The 22,270-nt window shown below is 44.4% G+C and overlaps 1 protein-coding gene across 2 annotated transcripts in view; it reads right to left on the bottom strand.

The window, feature by feature from the left end:
• LEF1 (lymphoid enhancer binding factor 1) overlaps positions 1-22,270 on the bottom strand; it is a 233,642-nt gene that overhangs the window by 34,142 nt on the left and 177,230 nt on the right. The gene's annotated exons all lie outside the window — the stretch shown is intronic.

The following is a 22,270-nucleotide window of genomic DNA, read 5'->3' as shown; positions in this document are numbered from 1 at the left end:
CACCCCAGTCCAGACATGGCCATATGCAAATCAGTCTGACCCTGTGCCTCATGGGAACAGTCCAGCCCGAACTGCCAAGCCGTGTCTTCCCTGGACCGGAAACAAGCTTCCTAGGAACGGCTTCTGGCATTTCAGCCGTCTTCAGCCTGGCTTGCTTGAATCCAGTGGCAAAGTGAGCAAGGGACTCACATCTGAGCATACCCTGCCAACTTATGGCGAACAAAGTAAAAAGAAAGGGAATGATGGACGGAGTGTTAAACATTGCAAGCACTCATCCCCAGTCAACTGATCTGGGTTTAATCCATCACCGTTCTTTAGCCCACTCTGCCACCCCAGTTCAGACATATGCAAATCAGTCTGACCCTGTGCCTCATGGGAACAGTCCAGCCCGAACTGCCAAGCCATGTCTTCCCTGGACCGGAAACAAGCTTCCTAGGACCGGTTTTTGGCATTTCAGCCGTCTTCAGCCAGGCTTGCTTGCACATTTTTGTGGCCCTAATAATTTTGGCGCCATTCAACAAATTTGCATGAAACTTTCCATTAAGTAAAATATTACCCAATTCGGGTTCAGCATGCCAAGTTTCGAGCAGATCTGTGAAATGGGTGAGGGCAGTGCCTAATTTGTAAAACAATAAGTGCTAGGGCCCTCGTCAGGAGGCCACTTCAGCTTGCACCTTCCATTGCCCCTGCCAGCGCTGCCGATGACAGTAACAACACATATAATAACCACCACACTCCTACAAGTGTGAGAATTCAGACTATGCCAGGGCCCCAGAGCTATAGGAATGGCTTGGACATCAAGAGGTAGTGATTTTTTTATGTATATCTAATTAATAAACAACTTTTGTGCTCATCTCTAAATTGGATAAACAGAGCCACCGTGTGGCAGACTCTAATCCGTGCACCGGCACTTGTCAACAACAGCACACAGCACCGGAAACCACCGGCACAAATTAAACACTGGGGGTGGAAGAGATGGTTTAAAAAGTGACTATTCCAATCTTACCCAGTTGTCTAGGGCTCAGAATAAGTTTTTGCGTGTAATTACCGGCCTTCCGATATCAACTCCATTAATTCCCCTGTATTACGATCTGGGAGTTTTGCGCCTTGAGGACATAGCACGCTATAGACCAGTGGCTTATTGGAGGCGGCTATGGGTAACTCCTGAACTCTCCGAATATGCCCGGGCTTTTCTGGACGTCAGGGGGACCGATAAGGCACAAACGATTCCATGGATGAGGGAGGTAAGGTTACTTTACTCCGCTATGGGCCTAGCAAGTCACTGGGAGGAGCCCACTTTACATATTTTTCCCCCAAGACCCCAAGAAAAATTCTAAAAGAGTTATACTGGCCGGTGGTTTCAGAAAGAAGATTTGGTTCAAGCCTCAGTCCGTCTCTAACCTCGGACTTCTTGGCACTTAAGGACAGGCCCTTGTTTGAAAATTACTGGGACTGTATTACAGTTGTGGAGGACAGAAAACGATACCATCAATTCAGGGTGGGCACTCTTCCAGTAAAGTTTTTTGTCGCCAAATGGCGAAAAGGCCTTAACCCTGACTGTCCTTTCTGTCTAGCACAACTGGAAAACATTGTGCATATTTTATTTGTCTGTCCGGAGTACAAAATTCCAAGACGGGTCTGGTTTAAACCAATCTGTCTTCTAATGGGTTTTCGGTCAGGTGTTGAGGCTCTGCGGTGCCTTAAAACAAATACATCTCAACCTGTGACCATTGCTGTTGCAAAATTCCTCCACTGGACTTGGATTATTCGTGCTCACAAATTACGACTCATTGGATAAACTTGGTAAATTTTAACATTTTTATGGGTTTTTAACAAATGAGATATTTACTTATTTATTTATAATTGTCGCTGCTATGTATGTCACACTGGCTGTCTACGTTGAGATTTTGGTCCCCTCCCTTGTTTTCTGTACCCCTCTTTTTTTTTAAATTGTCTATAAAATTTTCTGTTGTCTTTTATGATGTAAATCGAAATAAAGACTTGCAATTGAATTGACTTTCCACATGTTCATTCCCATACAAATTTTTGCTATCCAATTCAGAAAAAAACAATACCGAAAGGAATTACACCAAACTTGGCATCTAAGTTGGACTTCACTCAAGGAAGTGTCTTTTCTTGGTTTGGTGGGAATCTATCCAGTGGTTTTTGCTAAACTACAGTTTAAAAAATGTATTAGTGTGGGCTTGACAGGGTTTAAATGGTTAGAGCTATGAAGACTGTTAGCATAAAGTCCTTGAGCTCTAGGATAGTCTTCAGACTAAATATATATATATTTTTTAAATCATATGGGATGAAGAAACGGTTGTACCCTGTACATAGAGAGACTGGTAGCCATGTAGTATTATCCAAGTCTTCTTTATTGGTTCCATGTCAAAATAGCATCAATCTTAGTCCAGCCAGCTCTGGTCAAGTACCAGCCATGTACCAGCCCCACCAGGAGAAGCCTGCCTAGCTGCTCAGCACATCTCTAACTGTCACCACTCATCCACTCACGCACCCAGGCATTCCACGCATCACAGGCACACCAACATTCCGTTACCCTCTCTCACTCAGGCTGAGCAGCTAGGAGGACCTAGGCTGATTACATGTAAATGTAATTCTGAGGATATAACATTATCCCTTTCCTTTAAATAAAAACAAAAATAACAATACTAAAGGAGAGAACTAAGCACAAGAAAGCGGTAATGTTCGGAACTAAGGGATGCAACATAAAGCAAAACATCACGAGAGAGTGAACAGTACAAATCAAGAAAAGATGGGTAAAATACGACATCAAAAATATGAGCATCAATATCCTCCATCCACCCCCATGAAAATTATCAAAACAGTACAAAGCGTAAGCTTGTAGAGATTCAAGTTCCAACTCTACTACTTTGTAACATAAACTGTTATATTAAGTACTGTAAGGCAAAGGCTAAAACACCCCACAACACCAGTGAAGCTAAGTGGAGTGACGCAAAGGGTAAAACACCCTGCGACACCAATCCCAGCTGCAAAGGAACTAACAAGATATGGGACAGCGACCCATGGAAACCGTGTAAGGGGATAGCACCCATAACACACACCCTATGTAGGGTAGTACCTTAGTACTGCGCGTAACATGTAAATGGGGTCTAAACCCATATCCTAACCCCCCTGTGTAAGGGTTATACTAAATAGCGATTATGTATGGGAACTAACCCATGACCCAAACCTCATATAAAGGTCACTAACTGGGACTCAAACCCAACCCAATCCCTGACAAGGGATCAACTGTGATGGGACTATTACCCAAACCCATCCCACATGTAAGGATGTACTATGGCCAAAACCTATCCCTCATGTAAGGGATCAACTGTGATGTCCACCCACTAGGAGACTAGGATGTCTCATACGTAAATAAACAAAGACTGTGGGATCACTACATACAAATATGTTGTATAGATAATACTAACACAATTACATTAACTGTTGAACACTAGTGAACTGTGTCCCACGCCGGTGAGCGACCTCTCACCCGAGTTGAAGAACACTGGGCCCACACACACAAGTACAGAACACCCCAAGTAAAATGTGTTAAATAATAGTGGGCACATGTAAAAAGTACTTAATCATGTCACCTCTAAAGTTCACAGTTAGCCTATAGAATAAAAATCATAAGTTCCTCAAGATAAACAATAAGAGGCAATTGATAAATGAGTACACTAAATGTTGAGACCAATAAACATGTAATACAACGTGAAGCAAGAATCCCAACGGAGTTAATAAAAAAAACAGTCTGTAAAAATGACCACAGTCTTGTAGATCTTCTTGTACCACTCCTCCAGATAGCTTGTCCATGTCAAAAAACAAAATAGAGGAAACCGTCCACCGTCTTGTTAATTAACCCATTCCTTACCTCCAAATAACGAGACCATGACAACGCTCAGAGAGGGTCCCAGCTGGTACATCAGCTACGCACTAGCATAACCAAGGAATCACCGTTGTCGACAAGGTGTCCCAACTGGCACTCACAGCAGCATCAACATAAACAGCGAGACTCCGGTGACCACAGGGTGCTGTTTACTGGAAAGCCTGACACTCGACGACAGACAGAACAGAAGATCCGCCGGCTACCATATTGCCGCGTTGAGACCGGACTCCATCTGCTTTAGATAAACAATGCTCTGCTTGATAAAACTTTATCTTTTAGCAAAAAAAGCGAGAAAAAAACATAGTTGGCAAAGTGCACTAAGCTGATTACGTGACTGCAATACTTCAATGGGAGATAGACTGCAGCCCCCAAACACAAGATGGCGGCACGTTTTCTGACGACGTGCCGAATGGTTCATGGCACAACTGTGCACCAAAACGTCCGAAGGTATATCACAGAGCAGAATAACATGAACGTCACTGCTGAAGGTCAGAAACGTCACTGCTGAAGGCTCCGATAACATGAAGAGAGGATGTCACTGAAGAGTGAACGCGCGACACCTATGAAGGTAGGCGTGCTCGCACGTTCAATTTAAAAAAATGCTCTGTTGTGGTTAAACGGTCAATATCACCACCGATGTATGCAATAGAAACTCAGTGAAAACCACAAAACAAGTATGTTCAATGTATCATAGAAGCGTGCCCATTAAGTAGACATGACAATTTACACGTTAAAGCACCTCAAAAACAGCATTCGTCTCACCTTGATGTACGGCACTTGCCGCAAACAGCATGACATGACCACAGAAAGCGTCCACAATTGCTTGGCGAGCAAGACTTGCAGAGCGGGGCTATGAGAAAATAATACACGTTGTGCAGCCACTCCACGCAGTGGGAACACACCATACTTGTTCACCTCCAGACAGCAGCAGACAAGTAAATCCTTAATACTGCTTTCCATGTGACACCTAGACACCAATCTTGGCAGAACCACACCGGTCCTGTGTGGCGCTGAGATGTACTCATGTTAGTTCAGATTCCTAAGAGATGGATTCTCTTTGAAATTACTGTGGTCTTTGCAGAACGATGTGGCTGGAACACCAACATGTGGCCGTAGTTTAACTACACCTCCAACTCACTGTACCTTGGCAAATCCATTTGAGTATTTCCAGGCTGTAGTGGTTGTAGGGTGGGGCTGTCCAATGACAAGGACACTGGTAGGGCTGGCGCTGGTTTGCCTGGAAATACATTCTTGGTTCTTTTAGTTTCTTTAGATTCTTGTTGTGTCTCTGGTTACCGTAGTTTCTTTGTAGACTCATGGTTTCTGTACTATCCTTAAGTACGCTTGGGTCTAGGTCCGCTCGTCGCCAAAATAATGTTGTACCCTGTACATAGAGACACTGGTAGCCATGTAGTATGATCCAAATCTTCTTTATTGGTTCCATGTCAAGGTAGCATCAATCTTAGTCCAGTCAGCTCTGGTCAAGTACTAGCCATGTACCAGCCCCACCAGGAGAAGCCTGCCTAGCTGCTCAGCCCATCTCTAACTGTCACCACTCATCCACCCAGGCATGCCATTCATCACAGTCACACCAACATTCTGTTACCATCTCTCACTCTGGCTGAGCAGCTAGGAGAACATAGGCTGATTACATGTAAATGTAATACTGAGGATATGACAGAAACCTTTTCTACTGCCACCTGTTTTGGGTCTGCAGATTCAAAACAAAGACCAGAGACCTGCAGGACCGAATTGACAGCCCATAAGGGAAAAAGAAAAGAGAAAATGGCTGCTATTACTGGACATGGGGCATGCTTCCTGCATTTTGAGAAAAAGCGACAAAGACCACATAAAGGGGCAGGGTGACTACATCCTGCCTGCCTAGCCTAAGTGGGTGATCCCAAAGGGCGAAATCCAATAAAAAAAATAGTTGTTAATGCGGGGCCCCCTGTGATTGTGTAGTGGGGGTGCAGCTTGGAGCAAACCACTAGGATGCAGATGGAGCATACCAGATAATGCAACTGGAGCATACCACTAGGGTACAGTGGACCATAACCACAACAATTTAACTGGTGCACACAGCAAACATAGCTGGAGCATACGGTATGGATGTAACTGGAGCATACCGCTAGGATATAGTTGGGAAGATACCAAAGGGATGCAAGTAGGAGCATTACTAGGATTCACATGGAGGCTCGGTTAAAAGCAAAACGCAATCAGCCTACCACAGGGTATCCATGTGCATATGTATAGGAGCAGGAAGGCAAAACATGTTCAGACAAGAAAAGTGGACAGAAATATTTCTACACAGTGTGGTTAATGTTTACACACAACAGGATCTCATAGAAAAGTGACTGACGAATCAGAAAGCCAGGGATGACACCAATGTTTATGTTCTAACATGAGTCTGCAAAATCGGTGTGTACTGTCACGGTTCTCATGTTCCATATTCTTCTCTAGGGCAGGTAAAAAGCCTACAAAATGAAAAGGGATTGGAAACATGCACTGGCTAAAGACTTGCTATCTGTTAGTGGATGACAGATAAGTCTCAGCAACTGACTGCAGGTGGGATGCCCAATGACTGGCTGTGGGCAGAACAAGCAGCTCAGTACTTTTCAAGGGTAGAGCTAATAGCCCGATAAGTGAGTTTAATTAGATGTAAATTCTCCAAAACTAAATGCAGGTAGGCCTACAAGCCTATAAACTACATTTCGTAAGGAAAGACTATTCAACAACAGACTAAGAAGAATTAACACCACAAGTGTTGGGCTGGCTTGTCGGGCATTCTGGCGTGAAAGAGCCAGTGTCTGAGCTTTTTTTTTGGTCGAGCATTCGAGACCTCTTGTATATACTTTAGTATATACTTATATGTGTATGTACTTTGTGGGCTCTGGAGAGCAGCCCCAGGACTTGTCTGCTTCCGCTTAGGGACTTTTTTCTGTTCAACTGCCTCTATTTAACTGTCTTGATAGAAAACGACCACCAGAGGTCAGTAAAATAACAGAATAGCTTTCTGCTGAGGGACTTTCTTTTTTAAAAAATTCTGGCAATTGCCTCTATTTAGCTTTCCTGATGGAAAACGACCAGCAGAGGTCAGTAAAATACCAGAATCACTTTAGCATTCTCTAGATTCCAGTCCATAGAAATTGTCTCCCATGAGCACCCGTAGACAATAGTATTTTTTTCAAACCTTGTATTTTTTGTCATATTACCACCGAAGGCCTTGATTTTATATTAAAAACAGAGCTTTGGCCTGTACCATTTCCAGCTGAAAGGCAATATTTCTCTCTATGTGTTCCCATACCTGCCATGTCATGCAGTTTGGTGCTAACTTTCCCTCCATGTTATAGAGCAGTAGATGTTTCAGCACCCAGGCTAAAGCGCTGCATAGCTAAATACATATAAGGTCCCAAAGGCGAGACCGATTGCATTGCAAATGCTTGTTCTTTTATTCCTGTGGTCCCTGACAGGCCTAAAAAATCCAGTCCACATACTGGCCCTTTCAAGCCAGTCCATCTGGCAATGTCAGAGTGCCGCAGTGCCTCACATGCCAGTTTATCGTTAGATGAGTGATAGTGATCAGAGGTTACAGCCTATCGACCTTCTGTGTGCAGAACTAACGACCCAATATTTGACTGAAGGACGGCCCAACTGTCCAGTTCCAGATCATGGGGATGCACAGCACTTAACACATTACCCGACCATCGGCCAAGTGGCAGTGCTCAGGAAGGACTAATGAGAAAACCCCTGCTAAGCAGGTTACCATAGACATTCTCCAGGCAGCCCTGTCTCTATTTCTTCACCATTCAGTGTCAAGGGCTACAACTTTCAGCTCAGGTGTGCAGGCAATACACTCCAAAGTCTGGGGAGGCTGTATCATGTGCAATGTCAAACAGGGGCAATCCAAAATGGATCCAACTGGCTTCAGCATTTCATACATTCACAAACAATATGGAGTCCTGCTACCATTCACTATACGCACACATCCACATGATATAAATGCAGGGATATCACAGCAAGGTCTGGGCATGACATGTAAGTTGTACTATTACACACGTGGGCATGTATGCATTGCACTCTCACTTTGAACAGGTAAAAAGGCCTGTCTCATACTACGATTTCAAAAATGCCATGCTGCCACCACTACTCAGAGTAAATGTCCTAATGACAAAGACACCCATCTTGTGTGTGCTGAGAGTATGCTTTGGGAATCCCTCTTAAAGTCAATTTTGGGCCAGGGTAGTGCACATCAGTTTACCATGCTGGGGATCTGGCAAGAAACACAAAGTGATAGAAGGAATACTTGACTCAATCTTGCCCACTGGAGATCACTGGGATTAGAGTGGCACAGTGGGTGAAAAACAATGGACTGAAATATGGTCCTGAGTGATCTCCAGTGGGCAACCATCCCCTCGATCGCTTTGTGTTTCTTGCCAGATCCCAACAGTGTTGAAGAATAGAAAAGGTGAATGAACCAACTTGCTAAACTCTAAAACCATCAAACTGCTTCAATTATAGCAGGCAACAACCTCATGTTCAGAAAATCCTTCAAAAGCCAGATACTTGTCCATGAAATGTGTACTGGCATGTGTACACTATGCAAGTCCATGGTGATGACAAACACATTAACTGTCCTTTAAATAAAACCATAATGCCTATAGTACAGCCCCCCCATTCTTGGTGCCCGATGTTACAATACAATAGGATTTGTAAAGCTCTGCTAATCACACGTGAGGGTATCCAGGCACAGGGGGGTGGGGAGGGGGAGTGGGTTGGGGGGTGGAGGACGTAAACAGCTAGGTTTTCAGTTTCTTTCTAAACCCTTGGAGGGTGGGTGTTGATCAGAGTTCCAGAGGGAGTCTGTTCCAGCGTCTGGTGGCCACATGGGAGAAAGCGTGCCCGCCGCTCCTGCTTTTTTGGATGCGGGTGGTGTAGGCCAGGTGGAGGGACATGGCGTAGTTGTCTAGTGGGTCGGTGGAAGTTAACTCTGGTTGAGCAAGGTGGGGTCCGAGTTGTGGAGGGCTTTGTAGGCGTGGGTGAGTAGTTTGTACTGGCACTGTTTGTGTACAGAGAGCCAGTGTAGCGCTCTGAGGTGGGGGACATGTGGGCTTGTCTTGGGAGGTCAAGGGTGAGTCTTGCTGCTGTGTTCTGTATGAACTGGAGACTGTTCAGACGTTGTGTGGTGATCCCTACGTAGAGGGTTTTTCCGTAGTGCAGGCAGCTGGTAATGAGTGCCTGGATATCTGCATCTAGTGTCGTGTGGAGCCACTTGAAAATGTTCTTCAGCTTACGGAGGATGTGAAAGCATGCAGAGAATATGGTGTTTATCTGCTTTCTTATTGAGAGCTTACTGTTGAGGATAATGCCTGGGGTTCTTGCTTGTTGTGTGGGTGTGAGAGGGGGCCGAGTTTAGTTAGCCACCAAGTGTCGTTCCAGGGGGAGGTGGTGCTCCCGAAGATAATGACCTCCATTTTGTCGGTGTTGAACTTAAAGCACTTGTTCTGCATCCAGCTGGTGAAGTCGGTCATACATCTGTGGAAGTTTGCTTTGGTGGTGGTGGGGTCTGCACTGCCAACAGGATGAGCTGTGTGTTGTCAGTGTTGGAAATAATGTTCATCACGTGTGCTTTGACCTGGGCGGCTAGAGGTCAATGTAAGTGTTAAAGAGCGTTGAGCTTAGAGTTATCCTTGGGGGACACTGCAGATTGTCTTTGAGGCCAGAGGAGAGGGGGGGAGGGGGGCGGATCCCTTGGGTTCTTCCTGTAAGGAAGGAATTCCTCCACTTGAGGGCTTTTGCTTGGATTCCCATCTGGTGGAGGCCAAATAGGAGGGAGCAGTGGGACACGGTGTTGAAAGCTGCAGATAGGTCAAGCAGGATCAGTGCTGCGATTTCTCCTCTGTCCATGAGAGCTCTGATATCATTAGTGGCAGTAATCAGGGCCTGTTGTTTGCATGGAAGCCTGACGGCGAGTGGTCCAGGAGTTTGTTGCTTTCTAGGTGGTTGGTTAGTTGGATGTCAATAGCTTTTTCTTGCACTTTTGCTGGTAAGGGGAGTAGGGATAGCAGCCTATAGTTTTTGAGTTCTGTCGGGTCTGCTGAGGTTTTTTAGGAGTGGATTGACCTCTGCATGCTTCCAGGTGGCTGGGGAGTTGGGGGCATTGTTGGATGTGTTGATGATGGTCGTGAGTTCCTTGCTGGTGGCATTGATTCCCTTGTTGAACATGTGATGGGGGTAGGGATCTTTGGGGGCTCCTGAGTGTATGGACCCCATGATGGTGGTGGTGATGGTGGTGGTGGACTCGGGTGTGAGTCCCACATGTTGATGGTGGTTAGGTTGTGGTCGTTATTGGTAGGGAGTCATTTGAGGGTGGCTGTGGGTGGTTGGGGTTCAAAGTGTTCATATACTGTTCACAGACTGGGCACTGGCTATATATGCAAGAAATTGTCTGACACCACCATCTGCCAAAAGTCACATACCCATCATGAAGTCTCCTTTCACTGTGATGAATTTTTCAAAATATTCACATCTGGACACTTCATCGCCGACACACTGCCTGATGGCAGTGTTTTTTAGAATACCCGCCTAACAGATTCTTTTTGTTGAAAGACAACATGTTTCACTATATTTACTGCAACTATAGACTAACCCGGGGAGCAAAGGTCTAGCACACACTTTCAGTTTTTTCAGAAAAAGACAACAATGCTAAATCAGACCTAGCCAAATGCCTGAGTCAGAACTTCAGCAATTTAAAAAAAAACAAATCTGATAAATGATGTAAATGATGTGTAATTCAGAAAATCGTCCAATAAGAAAGTAATGTCAACCAATGAAACTTGTGATAGGATTACACCTTGGTTCTTAGGTTTATATATACTTTTAGTAACTAAAGAATTTAGTCGATATTCTGTACAAATACTTCAAATGTTCAGCTCACATTATCACAATCCATTCTTTCTATGACAATTGTGAAACCATCCCTAATAAAAACAAATTGAAGAATTAAGCATGTTGATAAACCGCGGTGAAGAGTTTTATCCCCCCCCCACTCGAAATATCACAGAGCCATAATCTAAGTGCATGATTAATGCAGGTTTGGCAAAGCTCAAATACTACTTTTTGTAGCACCATGGCTTCAGTACTGTTCCTCGATTCCATTCGGGAAGAATACCTATGTAGAATACAAGAACCCATGGATGGCTCATAGCAGGATCTAACAAAAAACACCTCTGTCATTTACATGGTCTTGGCTCATTGTCTTATTAGCCTTTCAGGCATCCTTCAAAAACATCCTTCCCGGTTTCGGCGGAGCGGGGTAGGTTCATAAACCACTCTTGGGCAACAGAATCCAGGCTACTACGCCATCCCAAGAGGCTCGCCACGCACCGACTGGAGCGGTACTAGCTCAATCTTTAGGCCACTCCTTTGCGGAAGTGTTAGATTTTTCCACACTTTCATAGGGCAGATTTGACTAGGCACATACACATAAATGTGATATCCTGTCATACACCCTCACATTTGTAGATAGTTTACACCACATTGGTCCTGATGAATTGCCGTTGGATCCTCCTGACCATTAGGCGAGAAACATGTTGACCATCTGAGTTGAGCGGAGCGAGTCTTTGACCCACTGTGTCCAGACTACCGCCACTCATATCGTTTTTAAATAGGGTGGTTTACTGACCCAATAAACTCGTTATTCAGACTAACCAACCCTGTTTTATATACACTCACCAACATCTACACCTACCTGGCCCTCACTTGCACTCAACTTTCGGCAAGGAACAAAAGATCTCCGACAAAGAGCCCCTTCTTTGGGTGCCCGTTGGGAATTGCAGTGCCGACCCGACGAGGAGCAAAACCCAGATGATGAAGCATGACACCTAGCTTGCTGGGTGTGTGAGGGTTTTAGTTCCACCCCTGTGGGTCCCCCACCCACCACGTGCATTGAGTCCTCAGGCCGTCTAGATATCATTTTTCACTTTGTCTTCACCCTGGGGTAGAGTGTACACTTCACACAACCTCCCCTGACCAGGAGGAACAGCATACTCTTTCTTTCTTAATCCTTCAAAAACACCATGGTCTGCTTGAACTCCCATGGAAGACTGTAGTAGTGACTTTTTTGTGGCTTCGCAGCAATTGTATATGACAAGCGTGGCTATAACCCAAGATAGAGGTACCTATTTTTAGTGACCTTGGACGTGTGAATGGGTAAGTCGGCAGAATTAAATTTCATCCCATTGCTCTTCACCCCCTGGCATGTGGCAATCTCTATGACTCTTTATTCAAAGCCTGGTCCAGCATCCTTAACTGAATGGTATCAGAGATCATGCATGTGTGAAAGAACTATTTCCGTGTTTCGTGGCATTTTTATTTATGGGCAATATTGAGCATTTTTATATAATTTTTGTATTAATTTTAAAACAAGATAGGTTTAGGGAACTCAAGAACTGGCTAGCAATCTCACACTCATATTCTTTGTGTATTTCATTCATAAAGAAATAGTTTTTTTTCCAAATAAGCAATTGCTTTTGATATTTGTACAGGTTGCTATGGCTCAAGATTACTTTGCTGCATTTGTACTTCAGTATTTTCTCATAACAGAAGACATCAGCGTGTACGATACACCCACTTCAGATCGGTTATTTTGGTTTGCGCTGGTTTAAAAAACGTCTCTTCAGTTTACAAAACGATACTTTGAAACCAATTATCTTTCTTTGTTAAACATGCTGCTGTTTTAACGCAACAAAGTTATTTTAAAATGAGCCACTGCATAATACAGCAATTAACCCCTTCGCCGCGGCAGGAATTCTGCTGCGGCGCTGGGGGGGTTTGGGGGCAGGTGCGGTGGCGCTGTGCTCGTGACGGAACCACTCCGTCACGAGCCACGGGTGAGCTGTGCTCATGACGGAGTGGTTCCGTCACGTCTCCGCCCACTGCGCTAATCGCCCACACAGGCGGGGAATTAGCGCCGCGTGGGCGGAGTGGCCGCCAACGGCCGCAGCATGACGGAACCACTCCGTCATGAGCACAGCTCACCCGTGGCTCATGACGGAGTAGTTCCGTCATGAGCAGGGAAGGGGTTAACCCGTCCCATCCTCTCAGGATACCACCCCCCCCACAATACAAGTCAGTGGCATAACATACACATGTGACATGCATGGGCCACACCTATCACAGGTGCCTCCACCTGCATATTGGCTTTGTGTCTGTAAGCTGATCAGGGGGTCTGACAGCGGGGAGAACTTGTCTTTAGAGGAATTTTACCCGTTTGTATGATGCAAGCATTCTATAAGTGCAAATAAGCAATAGCAAATATCTAAACATGCACCTCAATAAAAATGGAAAATGTATCCTTCTGCTTAGACATAATTATGTATTCACTGATTGATGCAATATTTTAAAGCAGGGTCAAGACTGATTTGCATATGGCTGGGTCCAAACTAATATGGCATGTTGGGCAAAAGAACGCTGGGCTGGGATGATACCCCGAGTGATTGTCAGTGATTGGACTTATTGCAAGCATCCTCCCATCACCTTTTGTGTGTTTGCTGTATCGCCCTAAGTGGCCAAGGGTATGCCCAGACGTGGGTCTCTTGCTCACCGTGCCACTCGACCGAAGAGTATCAATCAGGGAGAAACTGGTCCTGGCTTGCTTGTGTTCCAGTTCATGGAGGACCTGGCCTGGTAAAAATGTTCCTGTTGGAGGAAGGGTCTAGACTGATTTGCATATGGCTGGGTCCAAACTGAGGTGGCATGGTGAGCAGAAGAACAGTGGGCTGGGGTGCTCCCCATAGAGATTGCCCGTGATTATACTTCCTCCAATCCCCTTGGGTATGTTTGATATTTTAAAGCTTAACCAACCCCATAACGTGTGTCTGGGGATGTACATGCTATTTGCAGATAGTCGCTAAGCATTCAAAACAATATACAGAAACAGTATTAATATATAAATACAATATTCACCGTTTTCAGAGTAATAGCTACATGTGAATGTTATACTGTGAACCTGTAGTACAGCTAGCCCTAAACTTAATCTGTTATTCATGTAGAGTTTCACTGGGTGGGGGGCTCTCAAAAACAAAAGAAGGCAATTCACCATCGCCCCTGAGATGTGCAATCCAGGCAGTTAGTGAGGACAGATTGAAAGGAGTGTAAAGAACGTGTTTGCTGCATTAGGTATCCTGGTAGGTCTTTGCTACAATTGCGGTCCAATGCACATGTAGAGAATATGAGCAAAACTGCTCTACATCTTGCGGGGCTTTCAGTGGAGTGGGTCCTGCTGGGGCTCACACACCTAGTAATTCAAAAACAACTTTGAGATGGGTCCCTACTGTCCTTTATACTCACATCTGTTACTGTGCTGGCAAAAACACTGATCATTTCTCAACAATTTAAGGTATTCCATGCCAGCAATGCAATCCTGGTTTACATTTCACATGCTTTACTCCATATTGCATTCCCTACGAGTATTTGCTTTTTTCAAGATGTCTTATTTCTGCAGTTTTTTTTCAAGCACCGTGTGACTCTTCTATAGTGCATAGTTTGAACGGAGAAACCTCCAGGTGTCTGAGTGAGTTCAGGTTGTGGGTGGGTGTCCATGAAAGGGCAGGATGGAGAGCTCTGGATCTGAGGTACAAGGTGGTGCAACTGTCTCACAGCGTCTGTCAGTGAGTTATTAAAGGGGTTCAGACTGCAGGCACATCCAGTGTGCAGAATGCACCGAGCAATAGTAATGCGTGCAACAGTAACCGTGGGAAATTATTCTATATTAAATTAAATAATTTGATTTATTACATCATTTTGTATTTTTTTACATATTTTAAATAGTATTTTATTATGGGATGGTGTTGCAGGTCCAGTGTTTGGCTATGTATATTGCTGGATTTACTATAAAAGAGTATGTCACTACATAAGTGTAAGTGACTTAAAAAGTGCAGTTTGGGAATACCAAAATGTAGTACACTTACTCAAAAGTGCAGTTTGTGAATCAGGCCCTATCAGTCTTCATAAGAGCCTATCTTCTGCTCTCTTGCAAGAGCAAGGTTTGCCTTCCAAGGTGACCCTTCTTTAACTGACTTTATTTACTTACACAGGTATGCCCCTGCCAAATTGGAAATCTACATGTTTTCCTACGCAATTGCATCTTATAACAAAAGCATGTGGTGCAGATTTTGTGTTTTTCTTGTTTAGTTGTCAACTAGTCAAGAGGTGGACGGCCAAGTAAGCATGGAAGGAGTATTGCAGGTGTGCAGATTCTCGCAATTCCAATCTTTTCCAACAGGGGTCGCTATGGCTTCAACATTACTGAAAAGCCACACGCGAATCCGCCCATTAGCCAAACAAGTGAACGCGAGTGAGAAACATTCTTTACAAAAGACGGACGGCGCCTAGGATGCCTCTTTGGTGAGCTGTAACCGCGGGGATACTAAACAGTATTCCTGATGCACGTTCATAGCTGCCAAGTGGCTCGATGTCACGCGCGCCACCTTCAGCCTGCCGTGGCTCATCCATCGGAAGAGGCACGGGTTCCAGCTGTTCAGAAAAGACAGGTCAAAGCACCGGCCTTCTCGGGGCCTGGCAGTGTGTAGCTGGAGCGACTGGGCCACATCTCCCCCTCTCGTGTTTAAGGTTAAAAGTTTAGAACAGGTTTATTCTAACACTATTATTATTATTAATTCACACAACTCGAAGCACTTCGACTACAACTAATAACTTTGATTCGTGTATTTTAAGAGGGCGGTAAGTCTTGTTCTGTGTACTTAAGCGCTTCAGCGGTTCGTCGAGGCGGTAAGCGCTATATACCTTAGTTCATTAGTGAGCGCCCGGCTATGTTAATGGCTATACAACCTAAATACCAGGCTGTTTGTCGACGCCGCCCCTTTAAAATATGAGACACACAGGGCAGGCGGTAAAGCAACTTACTAGCTGACCCTGGAATTTGCTGCTGGGCCCCTAATTATGCCGCTGCGCCCCTCGCCTTCCCAGTCCTCACACCGAAGCCTACAATCTTCCGTGACGGTAATCAGTGGTTCTCTTCAGTGAAGGTGGCGGCGCAGGAGCGGCAGGCGACAAGGGAGGCGCCGCCACGATCGTCACTCGTTTCACCCCAGGCAATAAAGTCCTAACGGGCGCCATGCTTTTGTTTGCTCTCAAAATGAGACAGGAGAGCATTTTTGGGGGCGGGCGGGGGAGAGTGGGCGGTGGTTATTCTACTGTAAGAATGTTAATCCTGGATACACCCGTTATCATCTTTGTTTCTCAGGTGGTTGTCAAGGGGCGTCATCTGCAGGCACCTCTTTCAAGCAGTGCCTGAACCTGCTCAGGTGGAGGGGGGGGGGGGGGGCTGGAGGAGTTAGCAGTGAAGTTCTCCCCTTTTACATGGGCCTAGTGAAGTTATGGTTGTAATGTCGTCTTTTGAAGGAGGGAGGGGGGGGGGGGAGGGTCTAAACAGTGCAAGTGTAAAAAAAGTAAGTGCCAGGGCCCTTCTCAGGAGGCCGCTGTGGGTTGTACCACCCCTTGCCCCTGCCAGCGCCGCCAATGACAGTACAAACACAACTACTAACCACTACACTCCCACAAGTGGGACAATTCAGACTATTCCTGGCCACTCAAAGGTTTAAGAGTGGCGTGTTGGCAGGTATTATTCAATTTTTTTTTATATTCTGCATCCTTTATTGCCCAGTTGTCTGAAAAAGGTTTTGACTTCTGGAAGGACACTATAGACTTAAAATCAGTCGTATTATTCATTTTTAATGTATAGTGATTGATTAAACGCATTTTGTTGTGCTCACCTTAAAATTAGACAACCAGCGCCATGATGTTGGCATAAGAGAAAGTGCTCAGCACCGGAAGCCACAGCTCACATTAAGCACCAGGTTCAGTGGTGCCCACTCCTCAGCTCCGTTTGACCAGAGGGGCCCACTGCAACTACTAATGTGGCAGGAGGGGACAGACACTGCACCTTGCCACACACATTAATTTGCCAAACTACTGTTCATTGCAAAGTAGTGGTAGTTGCTTAAAATGTATAATTATGCATTTGCGTGCATGTGTGTATATATCTACATATATATTTAAACATACACACAAAGTCATATTTTCCCATTTTAAGCAATATGGCCTTTGCAGGGGGCCTAATACGTTGTTATCTCTCACCCAATGTGTGCTCCCCTAAGATTCACTACTAGAGACACCACTGTAGGTTTCACCCTATAATATAATATTGCCTGATTCTTTGATTTTTAGGAAGGACAAGTTCTGGGAAGGAGCATCTGTATGCTTGGAGAAGTATTCTCTCTCACCCTGAGCCATTTCAGGATACAAATTACCCTTCACGCTGAATCTGACTTGGTCTGTCACACAACAGAACAGACCTTAACCATCTCAATACATTTGTCTGTTCCATTACTAAGGAAACACTCCCAACACACCCCATCCCATCTAGCCAGCAAGTATGGTATTGGGTTTTAATCATCTGGTTCATATTAAGTTCAATCAACACTAATTACTTTGAACTATTTTAGTGGAACCATGTCCGACCTAGTAGAATCCCTGCAATCTCATCACGGGTGCACTGCACACCACAGAACTGATCATTGAGCCCTGTGGCACCCTTGTTGTCCTTTCGCTCACAATGGACCCCAGGTCACAGCATTCCCTATAGTCCACAAATCAGCTTGGGCCAGATGCACTATGCAGTCCACAAATCAGCTTGGGCCAGATGCACTATCACATAAATCACAAACGCCGGTATTTTGCGACTAGTGTTACATTTTATGAAACAACATGTGTACCAATAGGTCGGGTCACAAAATTCCAAACAGAAGTGGATTTCAATCCAAACTATGTTATTAACATTCATCAAGTATATCGCAAATTGCAACTTATTCTGATTGGCCACAGTCACAGGGATGGTGGCCTGCAAGAGTCAGCAGACACATGCCTGTGATTGTGTTTAAATAAAGAAAGCTTTTTAAAAGGCAGCCTGTTTTCCTTTTTTTTTTTAAGTTTCACTGAGAGTTGGAAGTAGTTCTGTTGACCACTCTCTACTCTTCCTAATATATTTTAGATAGTAATAGCTATTCGGAAGGGACACCTACCACCCACCTCTTCCAAACTGAGATGCGTTATCCATTTATAAATGCATTTTAGGAGTCGGTAAAAAAATACTCTAACCCAGCTCAAAATGTTGTGGTAAGATTTGCTTTCTAAGCAACTCTTGATTTTTGTTGGAAAGTTGCAAAGCAGCTCATAGGTAGCGATTTGCTCTACTCTGCTGCAAGGGGTCATGCCACAGGTAATTTATGGGCGTTTCCATGCAACCACCTTGAGTTTTAACACAAATCCCCCATCTACTAACATTCGTAGTCATGGAGTTTCACTAAACATTCCTCCTTGAGGCAGGTGTAATACTGAAGCAACTATTAAAAGTCTCCACGTTTTTCTAACGTTGCATGTGTGCTGCACTGTATAGCACACGTAAAAGGCAGAAAGGGTATTAGAGCATATTTTTGTCCTTGAAGGGTCAACCTCTATACTTAACAGAAAGGACACACCTTTGCACTATGGGGCACAGGTACATGTGCTGGCTCAGTGTAGACTAAGTGGCCCAGCTCTGGGAGAGGAAACCATTATTGTATCCTAGCAAATATGCTTTTCTCTCATTTTTTGATGCAAAGCAGTGGGGCAACTTAAGCTGCAAAGCTGTGTTACGCCAAAACTTAGTAAATCTGCTGCTTCAAATCTAGCACTGGAACACTCCCCAAATTTCTGAAACCTGATTACATTCTTCAAAGTGATGCATGGATGCATGCTTTCCCCCAAGACCATTTCAGGTTGGGATTTTTTCAGAAGACGTCCAAAAATTGTGAGTAAGAATACTTTGTACACAAATATCGTCTGACAAAAATATTGTGTCCTAAATATCGTTTGCCAAAATATTGTCCCTTTGAGCATAGATTTTTAATTCTTCATTCCAATTGGCGGTATCTAGGGCATAATATTTATGCCAGACGATATTCTGACAAAGATATTCTGGTACCGCACCCAATGCAAACAAAGGAGATAGGTCCTCAAGAGGTGACGTGTGAACATGTAGTTGTGGAGGGCAAAAGGACATATGTGTAACAGCACAGCGATTGTCCTGCCAACCTGACTGTTTAACTGGAACTACAATGGTAGGTGGCTCAGCAACCTCCTTAGAGAGTCGAAGAGGGCCCCGGAAGAAGAGAAATGAAGTTTCGCTTTAGGGTCTAAAAGTTGGCAAACACTCCTTCAATCGAAACATCAGAAGAATTGTTTTCATACCTCAAGGTGGTGGGAATGAGCCTAGACCCTCGGACTTATGTGCACTGAAGTTAAACATACAGTCAAGCAGTTTTCCTTGAAGGAAGCATTTATAGGGACTTTGCTTTTCAGGAAAGAGCAGTACTCATTAGACAAATAAATTCCAGTGTGGTGAAACTACGCTGATCTGTGATGTCGTCCTAGCACTGATTGCGAGTGTGTCTGTTCGTTTGATGTCACCCTCAGGAATCCACAGCAATTAGCAGTGAGGAAGTCCTCCAAGGAAGGACGGAAGAATGGGAGACATATGAAATAACAAACACAGCCCTCATATAGCTTTGAGCAGGTCCAAATACATGCAGACTATGGCAACCCTGTGCCTGATATAGTTAAAATCAGGGAGATAAAAGTGAGATTTTTTTAAAGCAGGATTTTATGCATAAGAAGTTTGTTTCACATCTGCTCATGTCCAGCCTCTCAGGCCCAAAGTTGAGACTAGCGTTAGATCATACTCTTTTGGTAATGTGTTAACTGCACAACAGTGTCTCTGTCTCCCAAGCAGCATTGAAACAGAGATTGCTCTTCCATCTTCCTATCTTGAAAGCTGTCCCAGAAATGTGCAAGATTTTAGGGGGCTTAGATACAAGCCCATTGCCCTGCCTCTGCATCGCTTTTTTTGACGCACCGGCGGCACAGAATGCAGACCCATATATACGAGGCCATGCATAGCCACTTTGCACGGCTTTTCATAGCGTCATAGTTATGGAGTAAGGCAAAGCAGCTCAAGTCGCGGCGTTGCCTTACTCTGCGTTGCCTTATTCTGCGACAAAGAGGTGTTCCATAGGCGTTGCGGTGGGTGTTCCCACTCAACTCCCATGAATCTTGACGCATTCTCATATTTACAAGGACTTGTAAACCTGGGAATGTGTCAAAGTCTATGCATCCCCAGGGGAGGCGTAACTAGAAGAAATAACTTTATTTCTCCTCGTTGTTTCCTCTTTCTATGTGTGCTGCATCCTGCAGCACACATAGCAGGAACACGCCTCCACTGATTGTTTTTGTGGAGGATGGTGAGCCTTCTTGCACAAAAAAACAATCATTCCAACACCATGGACTGGGTGCCTGCATTGGCGCGAGGCAGTCAAAACAGCGCCAACACTGTGGGAAAGGACAGGAATGCACCGTATATCATAAATACAGTGCATTTCTGCATTTTCCTTGTGATGGAGGGCAGCTCAACAAAGTGAGTTACTGCACTGCCATGCGTCAAAAGCTTGTAAATGAGGCCCTTGGAATCTTACAAAGCTTCCAATCCAGAATTTAGTACAGGTGTGTCTGATGTTGAAAACACAACTATTTGCAAAGGAACCAATATGTAAAATTAAGCAGGAATTACAGTAATTCTAGGCAACTACCTAGGGCACCATCAGAAAATGCATGCCTCACTCACTCTAAAAGTGTCAAATGACACCTCATTACAAAATACAAAATAAGGCAATATGTAGAACTCCAAATTCTAATTAACAGTCTAGACGCCTTCAGCAATGCATGCCATAAAATTGTTAAATGAGGTCCAATAGCCTTGGGGGCGTGGAGGGCAACGGTCCACTTCTACAAGGGATCGTTTCCCCAGTTTTTATTAAACCAGGCGGTTTTAAATCGCTGAAACAAGAGACAGTTTAAGGCATGGGCAAAGTGAGCAATTGCCCATGGCCCCCTACCTTCCATGGGGCCTCCTGGGAAAGTAAACATTCTTTTTTATCTGACTCACTTCTGTATATTTCCATATATCAGCCTCTCTGTCCACCTCTATCTCTAAGTGTCTATCTCTTTGCCCAGTGCCATCTTAGATATTTATGGGGGTCTGAAAAGACATATTTCACTGTTTTGTGTGAACTCCGTTTCTGAAAGTCTGTTTGGCACCACATGGAGTTCCACTAGCAGAAAATTGGCATTAAAATGATGAACATGGGGCCCCCAAAAATGTGTTGCCCGGGGCTCTAAAAATCCTTAAGACAACACTGGCTGAAACACAGTTACCCTACATAGTACATTGAGGGGTTTTTGTATTTAACCATCAATTACCAATTGAACATACTTCAGTTACCAATTAAACATACTTCCACATGAAAAAAAACCAAGTTAAAACAGCCACCCCATCAGTGGAAGCAAGTTAGTGGCATAACAAATGCCTGACAAGCACTTTAAAGTAAAAAAACAAAACAAAACAGTAATGGAAATAAATATACTAAAGTATCTCAGTGCATATCATCAAAGACCGGCGATAATTATCACTAAGCGCACTTAGCGCAAGGATAATTATCGCCGGGTAACGTAGAATTTTATCGCTGAGATAGCGTGCTATTAGCAACGCTTATCTCAAAAGCGATAAAATTCCAAGCGCTAACTGCCAAATGTGAGATTATCGCTGGAAATCCAGCGATAATCTCACAAAGTTTGGCGATAGCTTGATGATAGGGCAAGGCATACTTAGCCATGATATCCACCTTTCATAGGATATCATGGCTAAGTCAGTCTTGAAGCAGGAGTAAGGAAAGTAGCGATAACAGAGGTTATCGCTACTTTGCTTGTCGCTCTGCAAGTTAGCGTGCCCATTGATAATTGGAGAAATGTCGCTTAGCGACATTTCTCCAGTTATGTCAGGGCAGGAACTCCCACTTTGCATCTCATTAGAGATGCAAAGCTGGGCGTTCAGTAAACAGGCGATAATGCAAGGATTCACGCAATAGCGTGACCTTGCTGATTAGGTAATAAAATTATCGCCGCTTTTCGTCCAAAAACGGACGCAAAAGCGGCGATAATTTTATATCGCCTCCTTGATGATATGCCCTCTCTTTCTTTGTAATGTCTATGTTAAACACAATAAACCTAAAACCAATTCCTCTATATCCTAATTTGATTTAAAGGTTACTTTTGTCACTCATCTGTGGGCAAGCTGTCAAGAGTAGTCATGAAAAACAAATCTGTACCTTCTTATGCCGAACCTTTTTCAAAACGTGGCCAAGGTCACAAGGCGCGTCCAGGATTTGACAGAGTCAGGAGCAAGAGGAC

The sequence above is a fragment of the Triturus cristatus genome, chromosome 2_2 (genome assembly GCF_964204655.1).
Source record: "Triturus cristatus chromosome 2_2, aTriCri1.1, whole genome shotgun sequence".
NCBI classification, from domain to species: Eukaryota; Metazoa; Chordata; class Amphibia; order Caudata; family Salamandridae; genus Triturus; species Triturus cristatus.
The sequence above is the reverse complement of the archived record's forward strand: the minus strand, read 5'-3'. Positions and strand labels throughout refer to the sequence as shown.